At 46.9% G+C, this 19,858-nt stretch overlaps 1 protein-coding gene across 2 annotated transcripts in view; it reads right to left on the reverse strand.

The window, feature by feature from the left end:
• LOC124796389 (protein GDAP2 homolog) overlaps positions 1-19,858 on the reverse strand; it is a 969,166-nt gene that overhangs the window by 633,640 nt on the left and 315,668 nt on the right. For both annotated transcript variants that reach the window (XM_047260559.1, XM_047260558.1), the window contains exon 4: positions 18,739-18,777. The gene's annotated coding sequence lies outside the window, so the exon portion shown is untranslated. The remainder of the gene's footprint in view (positions 1-18,738; positions 18,778-19,858) is intronic.

Here is a 19,858-nt window from a genome sequence, read left to right on the forward strand (position 1 = left end):
TCTAATTTTACATTCGTGATCTCCTCGGGAGGTATAAGTAGGGGGAAGCAATATATTCGATACCTCATCCAGAAACGCACCCTCTCGAAACCTGGCGAGCAAACTACACCGCGATGCAGAGCGCCTCTCTTGCAGAGTCTGCCACTTGAGTTTGCTAAACATCTCCGTAACGCTATCACGCTTACCAAATAACCCTGTGACGAAACGCGCCGCTCTTCTTTGGATCTTCTCTATCTCCTCCGTCAACCCGATCTGGTACGGATCCCACACTGATAAGCAATACTCAAGTATAGGTCGAACGAGTGTTTTGTAAGCCACCTCCTTTGTTGATGGACTACATTTTCTAAGGACTCTCCCAATGAATCTCAACCTGGCACCCGCCTTACCAACAATTAATTTTATATGATCATTCCACTTCAAATCGTTCCGCACGCATACTCCCAGATATTTTACAGAAGTAACTGCTACCAGTGTTTGTTCCGCTATCATATAATCATACAACAAAGGATCCTTCTTTCTATGTATTCGCAATACGTTACATTTGTCTATGTTAAGGGTCAGTTGCCACTCCCTGCACCAAGTACCTATCCGCTGCAGATCTTCCTGCATTTCGCTATAATTTTCTAATGCTGCAACTTCTCTGTACACTACAGCATCATCCGCGAAAAGCCGCGTGGAACTTCCGACACTATCTGCTAGGTCATTTATATATATTGTGAAAAGCAATGGTCCCATAACACTCCCCTGTGGCACGCCAGAGGTTACTTTAACGTCTGTAGACGTCTCCCCATTGATAACAACATGCTGTGTTCTGTTTGCTAAAAATTCTTCAATCCAGCCACACAACTGGTCTGATATTCCGTAGGCTCTTACTTTGTTTACCAGACGACAGTGCGGAACTGTATCGAACGCTTTCCGGAAGTCAAGGAAAATAGCATCTACCTGGGAGCCTGTATCTAATATTATCTGGGTCTCATGAACAAATAAAGCGAGTTGGGTCTCACACGATCGTTGTTTCCGGAATCCATGTTGATTCCTACAGAGTAGATTCTGGGTTTCCAAAAACGACATGATACGAGAGCAAAAAACATGTTCTAAAATTCTACAACAGATCGACGTCAGAGATATAGGTCTATAGTTTTGTGCATCTGCTCGACGACCCATCTTGAAGACTGGGACTACCTGTGCTCTTTTCCAATCGTTTGGAACCTTCCGTTCCTCTAGAGACTTGCGGTACACGGCTGTTAGAAGGGGGGCAAATTCTTTCGCGTACTCTGTGTAGAATCGAACTGGTATCCCGTCAGGTCCAGTGGACATTCCTCTGTTGAGTGATTCCAGTTGCTTTTCTATTCCTTGGACACTTATTTCGATGTCAGCCATTTTTTTGTTTGTGCGAGGATTTAGAGAAGGAACTGCAGTGCGGTCTTCCTCTGTGAAACAGCTTTGGAAAAAGGTGTTTAGTATTTCAGCTTTACGCATGTCATCCTCTGTTTCAATGCCATCATCATCCCGGAGTGTCTGGATATGCTGTTTCGAGCCACTTACTGATTTAACGTAAGACCAGAACATCCTAGGATTTTCTGTCAAGTCGGTACATAGAATTTTACTTTCGAATTCACTGAACGCTTCACGCATAGCCCTCCTTGCGCTAACTTTGACATCGTTTAGCTTCTGTTTCTCTGAGAGGTTTTGGCTGCGTTTACACTTGGGAGTGAAGCTCTTTTTGCTTTCGCAGTAGTTTCCTAACTTTGTTGTTGAACCACGGTGGGTTTTCCCCGTCCCTCACAGTTTTACTCGGTATGTACCTGTTTAAAACGCATTTTCCGATTGCCTTGAACTTTTCCCACAAACACTCAACATTGTCAGTGTCGGAACAGAAATTTTCGTTTTGATCTCTTAGGTAGTCTGAAATCTGCCTTCTATTACTCTTGCTAAACAGATAAACCTTCCTCCCTTTTTTTATATTCCTATTAACTTCCATATTCAGGGATGCTGCAACGGCCTTGTGATCACCGATTCCCTGTTCTGCATTTACAGAGTCGAAAAGTTCGGGCCTGTTTGTTATCAGTAGGTCCAAGATGTTATCGCCACGAGTCGGTTCTCTGTTTAATTGCTCGAGGTAGTTTTCGGATAGTGCACTCAGTATAATGTCACTCGATGCTCTGTCCCTACCACCCGTCCTAAACATTTGAGTGTCCCAGTCTATATCTGGTAAATTGAAATCTCCACCTAAGACTATAACATGCTGAGAAAATTTATGTGAAATGTATTCCAAATTTTCACTCAGTTGTTCTGCCACTAATGCTGCTGAGTCGGGAGGTCGGTAAAAGGAGCCAACTATTAGCCTAGCTCGGTTGTTGACAAGGGTATCGTCAGGAGTGCCCCAGGGGAAGTGTGACAGAACCGCCGTTATTTTGCATACACACAAATGATGCGGCGGGCAGGGTGAGTAGCAACCTGTGGTTGTTTGCTGCTGAAGATGTGGTGTATGGGAAGGTGTCGAAGTTGAGTGACTGTAGAACGATACAAGGTGACTTGAACAAAATTTCTACTTGGTATGATGAATGGCAGTTGGCTCTAAATGTAGAAAAATGTAAGTTGATGGGGAGGATTAAGAAAAACAAACCCGAAATGTTCGGCTACAGCATTAGTAATGTCCTGACTGACACAGTCACGTTGTTGAAATGTCTGGGGGTAACGTTGTAAAGCTATATGAAATGGAGCGAGCATGTCAGGGAGGGCTAATGGTCGACATCGGTTTACAGGGAGAATTTTGTGGTTCGTCTGTAAAGGAGACTGCAAATAGGACACTAATGCGACCTTCTCTTGAGTACTGCTCGAGTGTTTGGGGTCCGCACCAGGTCGGATTAAAGGAAGACATCGAACAATTCAAGCGGGCTGCTAGATTTGTTACCAGTAATTTCGAATGTTTCGGGAACTCGAATGAGAATCCCTGAAGGAAAGGCGACTCTCTTTTCGAGGTACACTACTGATATTATTTATTTATTTCGCACCCATTTAGCAATTTTCTTCAGCTGACTTAGATATAAAAACCCATCATTGGGTCTGTGACTTCATTGCAAGATTGTACTACTTTATTTTCGATATGTTGGTTATACATAAATTTAGTCTCAAGATAATTGCACTTATGGCCTACTTCCAAATTCTTTATGTTACCTTTCTTCACTTGTTGCTGACGTTTATTGATGCTATACAGTGCAATGTCGTGATCAACGTCAAAGTAGTTCAGATACGATTCATTAAACCACATTACTCATTTTATCTTAAAATATTGTCTGTGGCTGCCTAGAATACCCCGACAGTCCGAAAAGTTTCGAGGCAAGATTAATTAAAAAAAAAAAAAAAAAAAAAAAAAAAAAAAAAGGAAACGTTAAGATGGTGGTTTTAAGGCTTCAAGTGTTCTACATATTGTCTGCTGCTCACACACACACACACACACACACACACACACACACACACACACACACACACACACACACTCTTCAGTCAACGTACGGATCGTTCATATAACCAACCATGTGAAACAATCAGAAAAGTCCTTCTTTCGGACCTTGTTCAACTTGCGCGTCACATTGGCTTGAATGTTGGTTATGCCGTCAAAGCTTAGACCCTTCATGTGGATTACTACACGTTGCCGTTTTGTGGTAGGTTCGTATTAAGAGCTTGTAGTCTCGCCATCTGAGCTTTTTCTCTGGAAAGAATAGTCCGCATTTTGCATTTCATTCAAGTCGCAGCAGGCGTCGTCACGTTGTTGTTTTTATTCGGGAGTCAGAGTGTGCAGGGTACACTTTGCAGACGCTAGCAATAAAATCAGTCTCAGGACATTCTGGAGAAGGTCCTTTACACTTGACTTAGAGAACTTCGTGTTATTGCTGCATTGCGATTTGTGACATACAACGGCCGGTTTTATATCGTTTAACACTGCTTGCTCACAACTTACAGACCACACCTGTTGTTAACAGTTGTTAGTTCATGCTGCCACTGGACTGCCATCGGTTATACGCCAGGAATAAAATCAGTTTCAGAACTTTTTGTACGAAAAGTGCAGTTAAGTTGATTTGCAAATACAATGAACACAGCGTACTAACTCACATAGATGATGTAAGTGCAAAGCATAGAAAACTTCAAGAAAAAATAAATGAGTAATTTTTTTAACGACAGGCTTTCTTCAACAGAAACTCAGATTCTGCAGACTGGCGTTAACGCGAAAATAACAGTTTGTGTACACGAAGTTTGGTTGTTAAATTTTAAACTTCTATAGCTTTCACAGAAGAGTACTCACAATCTTTTCGGTGTTATTCCGGTCCTCCACCTCTCTCTCTCTCTTTTTTTTTTTTTTTTTTGCAGTCAGTGTTACACCGACGTCGAAGTGTTATACACCGAAGGTTATCGCAGATCAACAGAGACTGCAAAATTTCAGTAATCGCCTGAAATGACTTCAAGATATCACTGAGAGTTTAAACATTGTCCACATAAGGATTTGAACTCAGTTCGCCTAGAACACTATAGAGTATATTCTGCTGTCTTCATCCAAGTTACGCATCTCGCTGTGAGGACAATGGACAGATTAGGTATGGGTGGAAGGCCTGATAAAATCGACGAGGTAAAAACATTTAGAAAATATTTTTCAGTGAGAAGTACAGATTCATGTGACATCTGATAAAGTACTAATTCCGTTATTTTATGGCCACACCTCGTAGATAGGAAGAGAACAGAGGCATTTGAAATGTAGTGCTACTGAAGAATGTTGAGCATTAGAAGGGTAGGTCGGATAACTAATGACGAGGTAATGAGTCGAGCAAGAGAAATTGACGGCACAAATTGACTTCAAGGAACGGGTCGCTTTATAGGACACATTATGAGCCATCAAGGAATGGTCAGTTTGGTAGTGGAGGTAAGTGTGAGGGGTAAAATTTTAGAGGGGAAGAAAGCTTTGACTGTAGTGAACGGTTGGAAGTGGATGTGGGTTGCAGCACTTACACAGGGATGCTGAGGTTTGCACACATCTGACTGGAGTCTAGAGCTGCATCACATCAGTCTACTACTACTTCTCACAATAATCCGTAAAGAATATACACTACTGGCCATTAAAATTGCTACACCACGAAGATGACGTCCAACAGCCGCGAAATTTAACCGACAGGAAGGAGATGCTGTGAAATGCAAATGATTAGCTTTTCAGAGCATTTACACAAGGTTGGCGCCGGTGGCGACACCGACAACGTGCTGACATGAGGAAAGTTTCCAACCGATTTCTCATACACAAACAGCAGTTGACCGGCGTTGCCTGGTGAAACGTTGTTGTGATGCCTCGTGTAAGAAAGAGAAATGCGTACCATCACGTTTCCGACTTGGATAAAGGTCGGATTGTAGCCTATCGCGATTGCGGTTTATCGTATCGCGACATTGCTGCTCGCGTTGTTCGAGATCCAATGACTGTTAGCAGAATATGGAATCGGTGGGTTCAGGAGGGTAATACGGAACGCCGTGCTGGATCCCAACGGCCTCGTATCACTAGCAGTCGAGATGACAGGCATCTTATCCGCATGGCTGTAACGGATCGTGCAGCCACGTCTCGATCCCTGAGTAAACAGATGGGGACGTTGGCAAGACAGCAACCATCTGCACCAAAAGTTCGATGACGTTTGCAGCAGCATGGACTATCAGCTCGGAGAGTACGGCTGCGGTCACCCTTGACGCTGCATCACAGACAGGAGCGCCTGCGATAGTGTACTCAACGACGAACCTGGGTACACGAATGGCAAAACGTCATTTTTTCGGATGAATCCAGGTTCTGTTTACAGCATCATGATGGTCGCATCCGTGTTTGGCGACATCGCGGTGAACGCATATTGGAAGCGTGTTTTCGTCATCACCATACTGGCGTATCACCCGGCGTGACGGTATGGGGTGCCATTGGTTGCACGTCTCGGTCACCTCTTGTTCGCATTGACGGCACTTTGAACGGTGGACGTTACATTTCAGATGTGTTACGACCCGTGGCTCTACCCTTCATTCGATCCCTGCGAAACCCTACATTTCAGTAGGATAATGCACGACCGCATGTTGCAGGTCCTGTACGGGCCTTTCTGGATACAGGAAGTGTTCGACTGCTGTCCAGCACATTCTCCAGATCTCTCACCAATTGAAAACGTCTGGTCAATGGTGGCCGAGCAACTGGCTCGCCACAATACGCCAGTCACTACTCTCGATGAACTGTTGTATCGTGTTGAAGCTGCATGGGCAGCTGTACCTGTACACGCCATGCAAGCTCTGTTTGACTCAATGCCCAGGCGTATCAAGGCCGTTATTACGGCCAGAAGTGGTTGTTCTGGGTACTGATTTTTGAGGGTCTACGCACCCAAATTGCGTAAAAATATAATGACGTGTCAGTTCTAGTATAATATGTTTGTCCAATGAACACCCGTTTATCATCTGCGTTTCTTCTTGGTGTAGCAATTTCAATGGCCAGTAGAGTAGATTAATTTAACTACTTGACAATTTTTCGTACTTGCGAAGAGAAAGGAACAGGAAACACCTCTATCTTAAATGTGAAACCAGAGTGCTGTTACTGGGAAGCTGTGGGGAGCATTACTTGGTGCAGCCTGCCAGAAAAGAGGCCACAGAGAGGCCCCTGCCCGCCACTTAGGCCGCCAACGACCCGAGGCGTGAGCAGTGGCAGTAGCAGTACAGTAGCGGCGGCACCGGCGGAGTCGGCGTCGGCGTCAGCGTGTGAAGTGGCGCCTATAGCGCCGCAAGTGGTGGGTGGCGGCGGCGGCGCCGCCATGAGGGACGGCGTCGGGACACGCCAGGCCGCACACCCAGCCACAGGTTACACCCACTTAAGCGCTGGCCGTCACGCTGTCGTGTTAAGCCGCCCTTACGTCTCACGCTCTACCACCAGCAACCCGGTTTTTCAACGTCCGGTAGAAACTTGCCCAATGTTGTCAAGAACCGCCGTGTTGGCATCCACGTGTGGCTTGTTTGACATTTGATAATACGATATAAAATTTTATGCGAGTGGTAGTCAAGTATCAGTTACCACCTAGAAAAAATAAAATTACGATAAGGATAGAAGTTGAAGTAATGAATTAAAATTTGTGCCAAGGCCGGAACTTGAACCCAGGTCGCCCGCTTACATTTTTTTAAAGTCTCATTTTGTTCGCTTTTGTTCGTTGCATCTGCTCGGGGCGGACGTCGTAAGACATCCACTGAAGTTCGTTGTTGATCGATTAACTCAGTTTTTTTTTTTATTACAGAGGCCACGCAACCCTCTGACCGAACACGCTGAGCTACCGTACCGGCAATCCGCTTACTAGGCAGATGGACTAACCAGTACACCACCGTGGAACTGTGACTCTTACAGCTGCCTGGACTACTCTAGCTTGTGTTAGGGACGGCACGAATAGGTTAGTGTGAGCTACAATGTTACTGTGGGGTTAGCACATCTTCCTAGTAAGCGGGAGACCTGGATTCAAGTCCTGTCCTTGGCAAAAAATTTAATTCTAAACTTCATCCTCTATCCTTATCGAACATGAAGTTTAGACTCATATGTCTCCAGAAAAATGGAATTGTATCAGATCAAATAAAATTACATTTTCTTTGTAGGTGTTTGTCTGCAGTCCTGGTAAACACTTAAAACCCAACGCGAAAAGTACCGTAGTACGCCGCTACAGAAGACCATCCGAAATGCCGCAGCCCATTTATAAAGTGAGGTATCGTGCAGTAATTCATTTTCTACGTCTCAAGAGCGATATATGAAATGATCGTATGCTACTTGCTCAGCGATGCTGATGAGCTTATGACGACGACAACACAAATACACAGTTGCCGAGTGGAGAATATCTCCGACCCCGGGGGGGTAGCGAATCCGCGACACCAGTATTTAGATCTTTGGACAACATGGTTGTGGAGAGAAGCAGCGATTAGTATGATTAATCAATAATTCAAGAACAGTCTTGATCGCATTTATTATTGTTACAATACCGCCAACCGGTTTCAACCCGACGTAGGGGTAATCTTCTGGGCGTTTATACCACTGGTCGACTGCTGGTGGTGTCACTCCTGTCTACATAACGGCAGCAAACTATCAAAAGTTTCCTGCCGTTATGTAGGCAGGACCGACACCACCAGCAGTTGACCAATGGTGTAAACGCCCAGAAGATGACCCCTACGTCGGGATGAAACCGGTTGGCGCTGTTATAACAATAATAAGTGCGATTAAGACTATTCTTGAATTATTGATATTCACCAGTACTTAGACCAATGGTCGTGAAACTTTTTTGCTCAAGAGCCAATACTGACATTGTACAGCTATACCTCAGGCCGCTTATGTATGAAGTTATTTTAATTGGTAACCTGCATTAATTTCTATGTTACGATCCACCAAGAGACTGTCTATCGCAAAGGCACGGTGACTTGGCCGCCGACCCCCATTTGCTGATCGTTAAAAGTCCGCACCAATCGGAACACTTAGTGTAGGCTGTTCTGTTTGTGGGTGGCGACCCAAAAGTTGTGAAGCTGTGACTGCCTGACGAAATTTTGTAGTGTTATCTGCGTAATCGGATGATTAATTGATTAATGACAGTAACTGTAATTACACTGAAATGTGTTATGCAATATGAGACATGGTCTTACTGATTTACTAAATGTTTTCAGTGACGCTTTTCTTCTACTGATTGCATTGTATTACAACAGCCTTAATTTAAGTTCATATACTTCGCTACAAATATGTACAACATTTGAAGACGACCGTACATATAATGTGTATTCACGAGCCCATGTTACTTCTATAAATGATAATTAATCGAAACCCTCAGCTGCTGATAGGTGCCACAAATCGTTTTTCTTCTTAACTTGCTGCCGATTTTCAGCTGCCAGTAATTGCCATACGCGTAAGGCAAATTTTGTCAAGTGACAAACATCTTGCGCTCAACAAACGACAGCAGAAATCTGTTCTAACGCCCAAACATAAACAGTGTAGATTGGAGTTTGCTGAAAAACATATGTTATGGACCTTAATAAGGGGTAAAGTGATCTTCAGTGATGAGAAGGAGTTTAATTTAGATGGGCCGGATGGATTTCATACTACTGGCATAATCTGAGTGATCCGAGAACAGAATAGCAGGTGTGAATGAGCAGAAATTTTCGTGGAGGATGTATTGTGATTTGGGCAGTCTTCTGCGCTGAAGTTAAATTACGCACTGCTTGGGTCAGCACTAGAATGATCTTTACACTGAGATGCTAGAGACTGGACTGATTAGAATACATTAGAACTTAGGGGACAATAGACTAATGTTTAAACAAGATAATGCATCTGTGCTTGTTTCTGCTACAACCAAAAAGTGGTCTGGCGTGTATGTAGCCTGGATTTGAACCTCGTGGAAAACCTTTGGGGAATACTTGCAAGACGATTTATCGCAATGGAAAGCAATTTGAGACTGTATGTGATCTGGAAAGAGCGATAGGAGAAGTGTGGGGAAAAATTTCACTGCAATAACTGCAAACCCTAAAAAAATCAATGTCGAAGAGAATTTTTGAGGCAGTTAGGAAGAACGGAGGTCGGACAAAGTACTAACAGCACAATAACTCAGCAGAACAGTGAGCACCATTACACCAGTTTCCGTCCACTAAATTCAAAGGTTGTATTTTCTTACTCGTGTTATGTAAGAAACTAATTCCTCACGATTTTTGAGTGTTTTATATGTAGCCACTACTACAATAAATTCGATACATATATGCTTCAGACATCGCACTATTACTTTAGTAGGAATATTGCCTTTATACTGATTTCCACTACTGTACTGCCAATACGATGCCATACGATCAGATGAAGTAACAAATGAAGCAGAGAAAACGTGTGGACTTATTACCACCCTTGAAGGAGACCCAATTATCATCGGCGAAGGTGATGTTGAATGTTTTTTTTGAACTGCCACTGGTACTAATAGATCATGCTCTTAAGGGGCTAACCGTCCCAGGAGCATGATACCGAAAGTACAGGAGGTGTCTTCGTTCCACGATAATGCCCCTTTCATTTTGCTTAAATGGCCTCCACTGACTACTACATCTTTCTTCGTTAGATGAAACCATTACGTGGCAGACATGCCACGGTGAAGGTTATTTTCGAGACAGGACGTTTACTGAAAGGCCGAAATGCACACTTGAAGACTTCTACGACCAAGATCTCTGCCAAGTCATCCTCCTTCGGCAGAAATTTATCGCACTGAAGAGGGAATGTGCAGACAAAGGCTAGCAGTGTCACACGAAGTATCACGGATACAGCTTTATTTTTTTTTTTAGAGGTGGTAAACTTTCACGATTACCGTTCGTAGTACACTACCATTACTAGAGAACAACCAATTTCTGCATACGTACGACACTGCAGTGATGTACTTGGTTGAATTCACTAGCAACGGAGAATAGCAAGCGTTCTGTCCCAGCCCTACAGAGAACAGGCCTTTTGAGCTCATTTATCTGTTGGTCGCAATCCTGGGTGACTGCCGAAACTGAAAGCGGTCAGTTGTAGTGCAGTATTAGTGCAACAGAACTTGGTCCCCTTGTAGCAACAGCTTGTCGAAGGTCGTTGGAGTAACGAAGTAACCGTGTCTGCCGTTAGGCAGATGAGGATGACAAACTATTAATAGACAAAAAATGTTCGGTCCCGTCCATGTTGCAGGTTTAATGTCATGATTTGACATATTAAACCTAATGATGTGGCTCCTAAGCTACGAAACCTATCATTAAATAAATTATTTAGAACCACAGCGAAGCTGTTATTTTTGGAGATGACGAAAGGACTATATTGCCTACGTGAGTCGAATATGCAATAGTAAAATATGGTTTATTGTCGCATCTCATGGTCTTTTGGAGAGTGAAAATTTTTGCTGCGGGAATTAACGTGAATTTCGCCGAATGTGATCATGTGTCCAGCTCCTACTGTTCGTCCATGACATCTAAGAAGTGGTACACAACAGGCTGATGTCTTGTTCTTTAACTTCCACAAGCTAACCGAAACAGCTTCGCACTCTCACCTGTACAAATGGAAAAGATCGGTAGAAACAGTTGCTACCATAGTGTTCTTGAATGAAAAATCTCTTAAAAAAAGATCTCAATTACTCTCTAAGCATTCAAATGAATTCTTGAAAGTCTTTTCGGGTTTGCTGCCGGATCCTAAAATCAACTTGACTCGATATTTCGGCGATCCAACTGTTCGCCATCTTCAGGGAATGCTGTTTCTGCTGATGAGTCCCGCTGAGAACTGACGCAAGATTGCAATTCGACGTCCTATATAGGCCACCGTTCAGTACACGGCGCATGCGCCGCCCATCACGGTTTCTGACTTCCAAAACAGGGAGGTGGCGCCGCCCTTAGTGAAACACTGCTGGCAACGATATATCGCAATCAAGGCCGCACCGAAGAACGTTCTGTTTTGATGCGAGATAATACAGGATTCCACGTTTTGCTAAGAGGAAACCCATTGTCCCTGTTGATTAAATTATCAGCCAACCTAATTTCGATCGCCTTTTTATACACACTATTCCAAAAACCGGAAATGTTGGCAATTACAACAGTTTCCTCAAATTTCATTTTGTGTCTCTCATTCAGACAGTGTTCTGCTACGGCCGATTTTTCCGGCTGTTGTAGCCTCGTGTGACGGCGATGTTCCACACACCTGTCATTCACTGTGCGAATAGAACGACCAACGTAAGCTTTCCCACATTGACACGGGATTTTGTACACCCCGGGTTTTCTAAGTCCCAAATCATCCTTCACAGAGCCGAGCAGTGCCCTAATCTTAGAGGGTGGACGGAACACACTCTTAATGTTAAAACTCCTTAAAATTCGTCCAATCTTAAACGATAAGCCTCCAGCATAAGGAAGAAAGGCCACAGATCTATGTTCCTCTTCGGACACCTCCGGAGACGGTCCAAATTCCATTTTGGAAGTCAGAAACCGTGATGGGCGGCGCATGCGCCGTGTACTGAACGGTGGCCTATATAGGACGTCGAATTGCAATCTTGCGTCAGTTCTCAGCGGGACTCATCAGCAGAAGCAGCATTCCCTGAAGATGGCGAACAGTTGGATCGCCGAAATATCGAGTCAAGTTGATTTTAGGATCCGGCAGCAAACCCGAAAAGACTTTCAAGACTTATTACGCCGGGAAAGCCTACGTAGTTACATTCAAATGAATTGTTTCGAGGATTGGTTGGTTTGTGGGATTAAAGGGACCAGACTGCAACGGTCATCGGTCCCTTGTTCCAAAACTTAAAAACTACCACACAGAGTAAAAAACGGATAATAGAGACAACAGACAACACAGGACAAGAAAAACTCAGACAAAGAACAGACATAACAAATTAAAATCACACGGAGTGTGGCAGTGGTTGACCGACCATAGAACAAAAAAGGAAAAGCGAACCACCGAGAACACATTAAAAACTCAGTTTAAAACTGTAGGCCTAAGGCCAGAATCAACACAAAACAATAAAATAAAACACAAACACTCATATTAAACGATAAAAACCCCCTGCCCGAATAAAACGTAAAACTAAGCCAGCCATAGCAGGGTCATCAGATAAAAGGGGAGGGAGCGTATCAGGCAGCGCAAATGTCCGCCTGGCCACAGCTAAAAGGGGGCAGGCCAACAAAATGTGGGCCACTGTCAAAGCCGCCCCGCAGCGACACAGAGGAGGGTCCTCCCGACGCAGTAAGTAACTGTGTGTCAGCCGGGAGTGGCCAATGCGGAGTCGACAAAAGACGACTGAGTCCCTGCGGTTGGATCGCATGGATGACCGCCACACAGTCGTCGTCTCCTTAGTGGCACGGAGTTTATTGGGCGTGATCCCATCGCGCCATTCAGCGTCCCAAAGCGCAAAAACTTTTCGGCGGAGGACCGCTCGCAAATCAGTCTCTGGGAGGCCAACATCCAGAGATGGTTGCCTGGTGGCCTCTTTCGCCAGGCGGTCAACATGTTCATTGCCCGGGATACGGACATGACCGGGGGTCCACACAAAGACCACAGAGCGACCGCAACGGGCAAGAGTATGCAGGGACTCCTGGATAGCTATCACCAGACGAGAACGAGGGAAATACTGATCGAGAGCTCGTAAACCGCTCAGGGAATCGCTACAGATCACGAAGGACTCACCTGAGCAGGAGCGGATATACTCTAGGGCTCGAAAGATGGCGACCAGCTCAGCAGTGTAAACGCTGCAGCCAGCCGGCAAGGAACGTTGTTCGGAATGGTCCCCTAGATTTAGCGCATAACCGACACGACCAGCAAACATCGAACCGTCAGTGTAAACAACGTCAGAGCCCTGATACGTGGCCAGGATGGAATAAAAGCGGCGGCGGAAGGCCTCTGGAGGGACTGAGTCCTTCGGGCCCTGTGCCAAGTCGAGCCGAAGGCAAGGGCGAGAAACACACCATGGGGGTGTACGCAAAGTGGCCCGAAAAGGAGGTGGAACAGTGAAAGCCCTAAGCCCGGAGAGAAGGTCTTTGACGCGGACCGCGATCGTACAACCTGACCGGGGCCGACGTTCTGGCAGATGGACGACCGATTGCGGGAACAGGAGACGATAGTTTGGATGCCCGGGCAAGCTAAAAACATGGGCAGCATAAGCGGCCAGTAAATTTTGGCGCCTGAACCGCAATGGAGGGACACCTGCCTCCGCAACTATGCTGTCCACTGGGCTGGTCCGGAAAGCACTAGTGGCAAGGCGTATTCCGCTGTGTAGGATTGGGTCCAGTACCCACAGCGCAGATGGGGATGCTGAGCCATAAGCCAGGCTCCCATAATCCAGACGAGACTGGATTAACGCCTGGTAGAGCCGTAACAGGGTGGATCGGTCGGCGCCCCAGCGGGTGTGGCTCAAGCATCTCAGAGCATTTAGATGCCGCCAACACGCCTGTTTAAGCTGCCGAATATGAGGCAGCCAAGTCAGCCGGGCATCAAAAACTACACCCAAAAACCTGTGGGTCTCCACCACAGCAAGGAGTTCGTCGGCAAGATAAGGCCGCGTCTCAGGATGGACTGTTCGGCGCCGGCAGAAATGCATAACGCGGGTCTTGGCAGCCGAAAACTGAAAACCATGCGCTACAGCCCAAGACTGCGCCTTGCGGATAGCGCCCTGTAGCTGACGTTCAACAGCTGCAATGCCAGTAGAGCGGTAGTAAAGGCAGAAGTCGTCAGCATACAGGGAAGCGGAGACAGAATTTCCACCGCCGCAGCGAGCCCGTTTATTGCGATTAAAAACAGGCAGACACTGAGGACAGATCCCTGTGGTACCCCGTTCTCCTGGACTCGGGAGGAACTATGGGAGGCCGCGACTTGCTTGCGGAAGGTACGATACGACAGAAAATTTCGGATAAAGATCGGCAGAGGACCCCGAAGACCCCATCCATGCAGCGTAGAAAGTATGTGATGACGCCATGTCGTATCGTACGCCTTCCGCATCTCGAAAAAGACAGCGACCAGGTGCTGACGGCGGGCAAAGGCAGTACGGATCGCCGACTCCAGACTCGCCAGATTGTCGGTGGCGGAGCGGCCTCTACGGAACCCACCCTGAGACGGAGCCAGAAGGCCCCGAGACTCCAGTACCCAATTCAAGCGTCGGCTCACCATCCGTTCGAGAAGCTTGCAAAGAACGTTGGTGAGGCTAATGGGTCGGTAGCTGTCCACCTCCAAAGGGCTCTTGCCCGGTTTCAAAACGGGGATGACAATGCTTTCCCGCCATTGCGACGGAAACTCACCCTCGACCCAGAGACGGTTGTAAAGGTCGAGGAGGCGTCGCTTGCAGTCCACTGAAAGGTTGGTTGGTTGGTTTTGAGGAAGGAGACCAGACAGCGAGGTCATCGGTCTCATCGGGTTAGGGAAGTATGGGGAAGGAAGTCGGCCGTGCCCTTTGAAATGAACCATCCCACCATTTGCCTGGAGCGATTTAGGGAAATCAGGATGGCCGGACGCGGGATTGAACCGTCGTCCTCCCGAATGCGAGTCCAGTGTCTAACCACTGCGCCACCTCGCTCGGTCCTCCACTGAAAGGTGTTTCAGCATCAGACAGTGGATGCGATCTGGCCCAGGAGCGGTATCAGGGCAAGCAGCAAGGGCACTGTGAAATTCCCACTCACTGAATGGAGCATTGTAGGATTCAGAATGGTGGGTGCGAAAAGAAAGGCTCCGACGTTCCATCCGCTCTTTAATGGAGCGGAAGGCCAGGGGGTAATTGGAAGAAGCGGAACTCAGAGCAAAATGCTCTGCCAAGCGGTTGGCAATTTCGTCGGATCTGTACAAACTGCTCCATTCAGTGAGAGCGCAGGGACGCTGACAGGGGTCCGATAGCCATAGAGGCGTCGGATCTTGGCCCAGACCTGCGATGGAGAGACATGGAGGCCAATGGTGGACACATACCGCTCTCAGCACTACTGCTTGCTTTGGCGGATAAGGCGACGGGCCCGCGCACGCAGACATTTGAAGGTAATGAGGTATTCAATGCAGGGATGTCGCTTGTGACGCTGGAGCGCCCGCCGGCGATCTTTAATCGCTTCAGCGATCTCAGGCGACCACCAAGGCACAGTCCGCCGCCGAGGGGACCCAGAAGAACTGGGAATGGAAGATTCGGCGGCAGTAACGATGCCCGTGGTGACCGATTGAACCACCGCATCAATGGAATCATTAGAGAGAGGCTCAATAGCGGCAATGGAGGAAAACAAGTTCCAGTCAGCCTTATTCATTGCCCACATGCAAGGGTGCCCAGAAGACTGACGCTGTCAAGGGTGCCCAGAAGACTGACGCTGTGGCAGTGACAGAAAGATCGGAAAGTGGTCACTACCACACAGGTCGTCATGCACTCTCCATTGGACAGATGGTAAGAGGCTAGGGCTGCAGATCGAAAGGTCAATGGCGGAGTACGTGCCATGCGCCACACTGAAGTGTGTGATGGAACCATCATTTAACAGCGAAAGATCGAGCTGTGCCAATAAATGCTCAATGGTGGCGCCTCAACCTGTCGCCACTGACCCACCCCACAGAGGGTTATGGGCGTTGAAGTCGCCCAGTAATAAGAAAGGTGGCGGCAATTGGGCTATCAGCGCAGCCAGGACATGCTGAGCGACATCACCATCCGGTGGAAGGTAAAGACTGCAGACGGTAACAGCCTGTGGCATCCACACCTGAACAGCGACAGCCTCTAAAGCTGTTTGTAGAGGGATAGACTCGCTGTGAAGAGAGTTAAGGACATATATGCAGACGCCACCAGACACCCTTTCATAAGCTGCCCGGTTCTTATAATAACCCCGATAGCCACGGAGGGCGGGGGTTTGCATTGCTGGAAACCAAGTTTCCTGAAGAACAATGCAGAAGAAAGGGTGAAGGCTGATAAGTTATCGGAGCTCAGCTAGATGGTGGAAGAAACCGCTGCAGTTCCACTGGAGGATGGTATTGTCCATGGCTGAGAAAGGCGTGACGGGACTGGGAAGGCAGATTACGCCTCTGGGTAACCTGCTGCCTCCGATGGAGCACCCGTGCAAGTGCTATCCATTGCGTCTGAGGGACCGGCGAGATCGAGGTCCTCAGCGGACGCAAGAATCTCCACCGCATCCTCAGACGCAGAGCTTGTAGGTAGCGGTGGAGTAGGTGCCACCGCAGGTGCCTTGGTCTTACGGGTCTTCAATGTCGTTTTCTCTCGCTGTTCCTTTGGTTGTCGTTGTTGAGAGGGCTTATTGGAGTCAGTCTCCGGGACCGAAGATGATCGTGAAGCTCGACGATCAGCGACCTGTGGCTTCTTCAGCCACTGGTTGGTGCCTGCTGTGCCGCTGGTAGGAACCTGGGAAGGGAGTGACCCAAGGGATCCCTTCCGAGCGAGAGAAGCCGAAGAAGACTTACGCTTCTCCGGCTTAGAAGTGGGGACTACTGTCCCCGGAGGTTTAGTGGGTGCTGCTCCCGAGGTAGATGGTGTGGGAACAACAGCGAGAGAAGGGGCCCCCATCGTCAAGGGGGCAGGCGAGGTCCTCTGACTCTGAGAGCTGACTGTTTGTGATGCAGCTAAAGGAGCTGGAGCAGGAGTGACAGTTGAGGCATAAGATGCCATCATGCGCACTGGATGTAGCCATTCAAATTTCCGCTTAGCCTCAGTGTAAGTCAGTCGGTCCAGGGTCTTATATTCCATGATTTTGCGTTCTTTCTGTAAGATCCTGCAGTCTGGCGAGCAAGGTGAATGAGGCTCTCCACAGTTGACACAGACGGGAGGCGGAGCACATGGAGTATCGGGATGAGATGGGCGTCCGCAATCTCGACATGTGAGGCTGGAAGTGCAGCAGGAAGACATATGGCCGAACTTCCAGCACTTAAAACACCGCAACGAGGGAGGGATATAGGGCTTGACGTCACAACGGCAGACCATCACCTTGACCTCCGGTAATGTATCACCCTCGAAGGCCAAGATGAAGGCACCGGTAGCAACCTGATTGTCCCTCGGACCCCGATGAACGCGCCGGACAAAATGAACACCTCTACGCTCTAAGTTGGCGCGCAGCTCGTCATCAGACTGCAAAAGTAGGTCCCTATGGAAAATAGCACCCAGGACAATATTTAAACTCTTATGTGGTGTGATGGTAACGTTAACATCCCCCAACTTGTCACAAGCAAGTAACCTGCGTGACTGGGCGGAGGATGCCGTTTTTATCAAAACTGACCCAGAGCGCATTTTGGACAAGCCCTCCACCTCCCCAAACTTGTCCTCTAAATGCTCTACAAAGAACTGAGGCTTCACGGATACAAAGGATTCCCCATCAGCTCTGGTACAGACGAGATACCGGGGCGAATACGTGTCACTGTCATTCATTGCCTTTCGTTCTTCCCATGGTATGGCCAGGGATGGGAACGATTTGGGGTCATAAACGTTACCTTTAAAATGAGCCCTCGAACGCTTAGAGACTGCTGGTGGCTGGCCACCAGCAAGAGATTATGTGCCACGCTTCATTGCATGTCATCCACCCTGATGCCACCTACTCCGACCAAGGGCCCTCCCCACGGGCGCCACCGAGCCACAGCAAGGGCCACCTGGCAGGATGGCCATTGCCGGGAGTCCTGACGCCCCAGGGAGATGGGCATCTACTCCTTGGCATACGTGGTGAGTAAACGGCGCAGGCATCAGTAGAGCGATCCCTGTGTTGTCAGGGGGCTACAGCCAACAGGGTACATGGCGGCCCCACCACAACGGACTGGCTACCGTGCTGGATCTTAGGTGCAAAAATGTATGAGGTCGTCTTCGCAGCGAAAAGCAACACTGCACATTGCAGCGTGGAAATCGCACCCATGGACGTATCCTCGCCCAAGAGATGGAAAACGAGCTGGACACCATTGCAACGACGAGAAAGCCGGCTAAAGGTCTCAATGCACGACAGATACAGTGCACCATGTAAGGCACCCTTCCCCAATTGGCTCGCTCTTCGGAACAATTTAGAAAGATGGAGGTCAAACCCGAGAGGGGACCATCACATAAGGCCGAAACATTTGAGACTCCTTTTAGTCGCCTCTTACGACAGGCAGGAATACCGCGGGCCTATTCTAACCCCCGAACCCGCAGGGGGGGTTTCGAGGATTATTAAAAAAAAAAAACATGTATAATTCTTAAAGTGCATTAAAACAATCCTTACAGCTACACAACGGAAATACAAAAGAGTATGTTGGACATCAAATACACAAATTTAACTCACCGACAGGTATCTAGAAGGCGCGAGCCGTATGTCCCATTCCTGAAATAAAACAGAAGTCTCTTTAATATAACATAAACCAAACAGTACTATTGATCATGGTGCTATTTTCACATTGGTTAACAAATGCAACCCCTTGAAAGTTACAAAAAAATCAACATTTTTAGGCTGGGAGTAATATTTCAGCTAATTGTGTTTATTGGGTGACACCGTAATAAATATGAAACAATGGTATCTGATGCCTTCAAGTTAAACCGATAGTCCATACATTGCTCCAGTACAGTTTTGCAGGAGTTGCATATCTACGGAATGCAGGCAGCACGGAATAAAGGAATAAGTTTTATGAAATTATAAAAAACTTTATTGTTAAAGGAACAACAAGTAATATCCAAGTTATAGGTAGTCTGCTCGGAAGTGAACATCTTTCCGCACTTTCGAAAAATCTGCTGGTGGCTAACTTTCAATACCGTGTCGTACGCATTGTAGCATAGACATCCTCTTTAGTATGTTGTGGTAGAGATTTTCCTGCTCAGGAAGACACTTCATTTTGTGGAAACAAGTGGAACATTTTATTTCCATCGCGTGCCAGCGCTATCTATGTTACTAACAGACTAACGCGGTTCAGGGTTCATGGTACACATTCGGAGTTGCAGGTTGCCTATTTAACAGCTTCCAGGGGCAATAAAAATTTGTGTTTCGGTGCTTCAAAGAATTATCGACAGAATTTATAAATTTTAAATGCAGTCATAATCTACACATTAATACGTACAATCTTACGTCACAGGATATTTTAAAATAAGTATTACAATTAGAAACTGCGTACTGTATTGCCTTGAGGCAGCGCAACTCACTACACGCAAATTACCGCGACTATATCCATCCATTGCTCTGGAACGGCAGCACTTGCCTACTTCCAAAAAACTTTAAACATAATTTCAAACCTTTATGAAACTACTTCTCCCCGTACATCCCACAAAACAATGAAAGGAAAAAGTTTAACGCTTGTACATTTTCGCTGTTCATGCACTACAACTGTCGCATCAGACATGACGTCTTAATTTATTACGTCTTTACTGCCAACGCTATTCGCAACATACTTCGCAGACAGTATCCACTAATGTCA

This window comes from Schistocerca piceifrons, chromosome 4 (genome assembly GCF_021461385.2).
Source record: "Schistocerca piceifrons isolate TAMUIC-IGC-003096 chromosome 4, iqSchPice1.1, whole genome shotgun sequence".
Taxonomy (NCBI): domain Eukaryota; kingdom Metazoa; phylum Arthropoda; class Insecta; order Orthoptera; family Acrididae; genus Schistocerca; species Schistocerca piceifrons.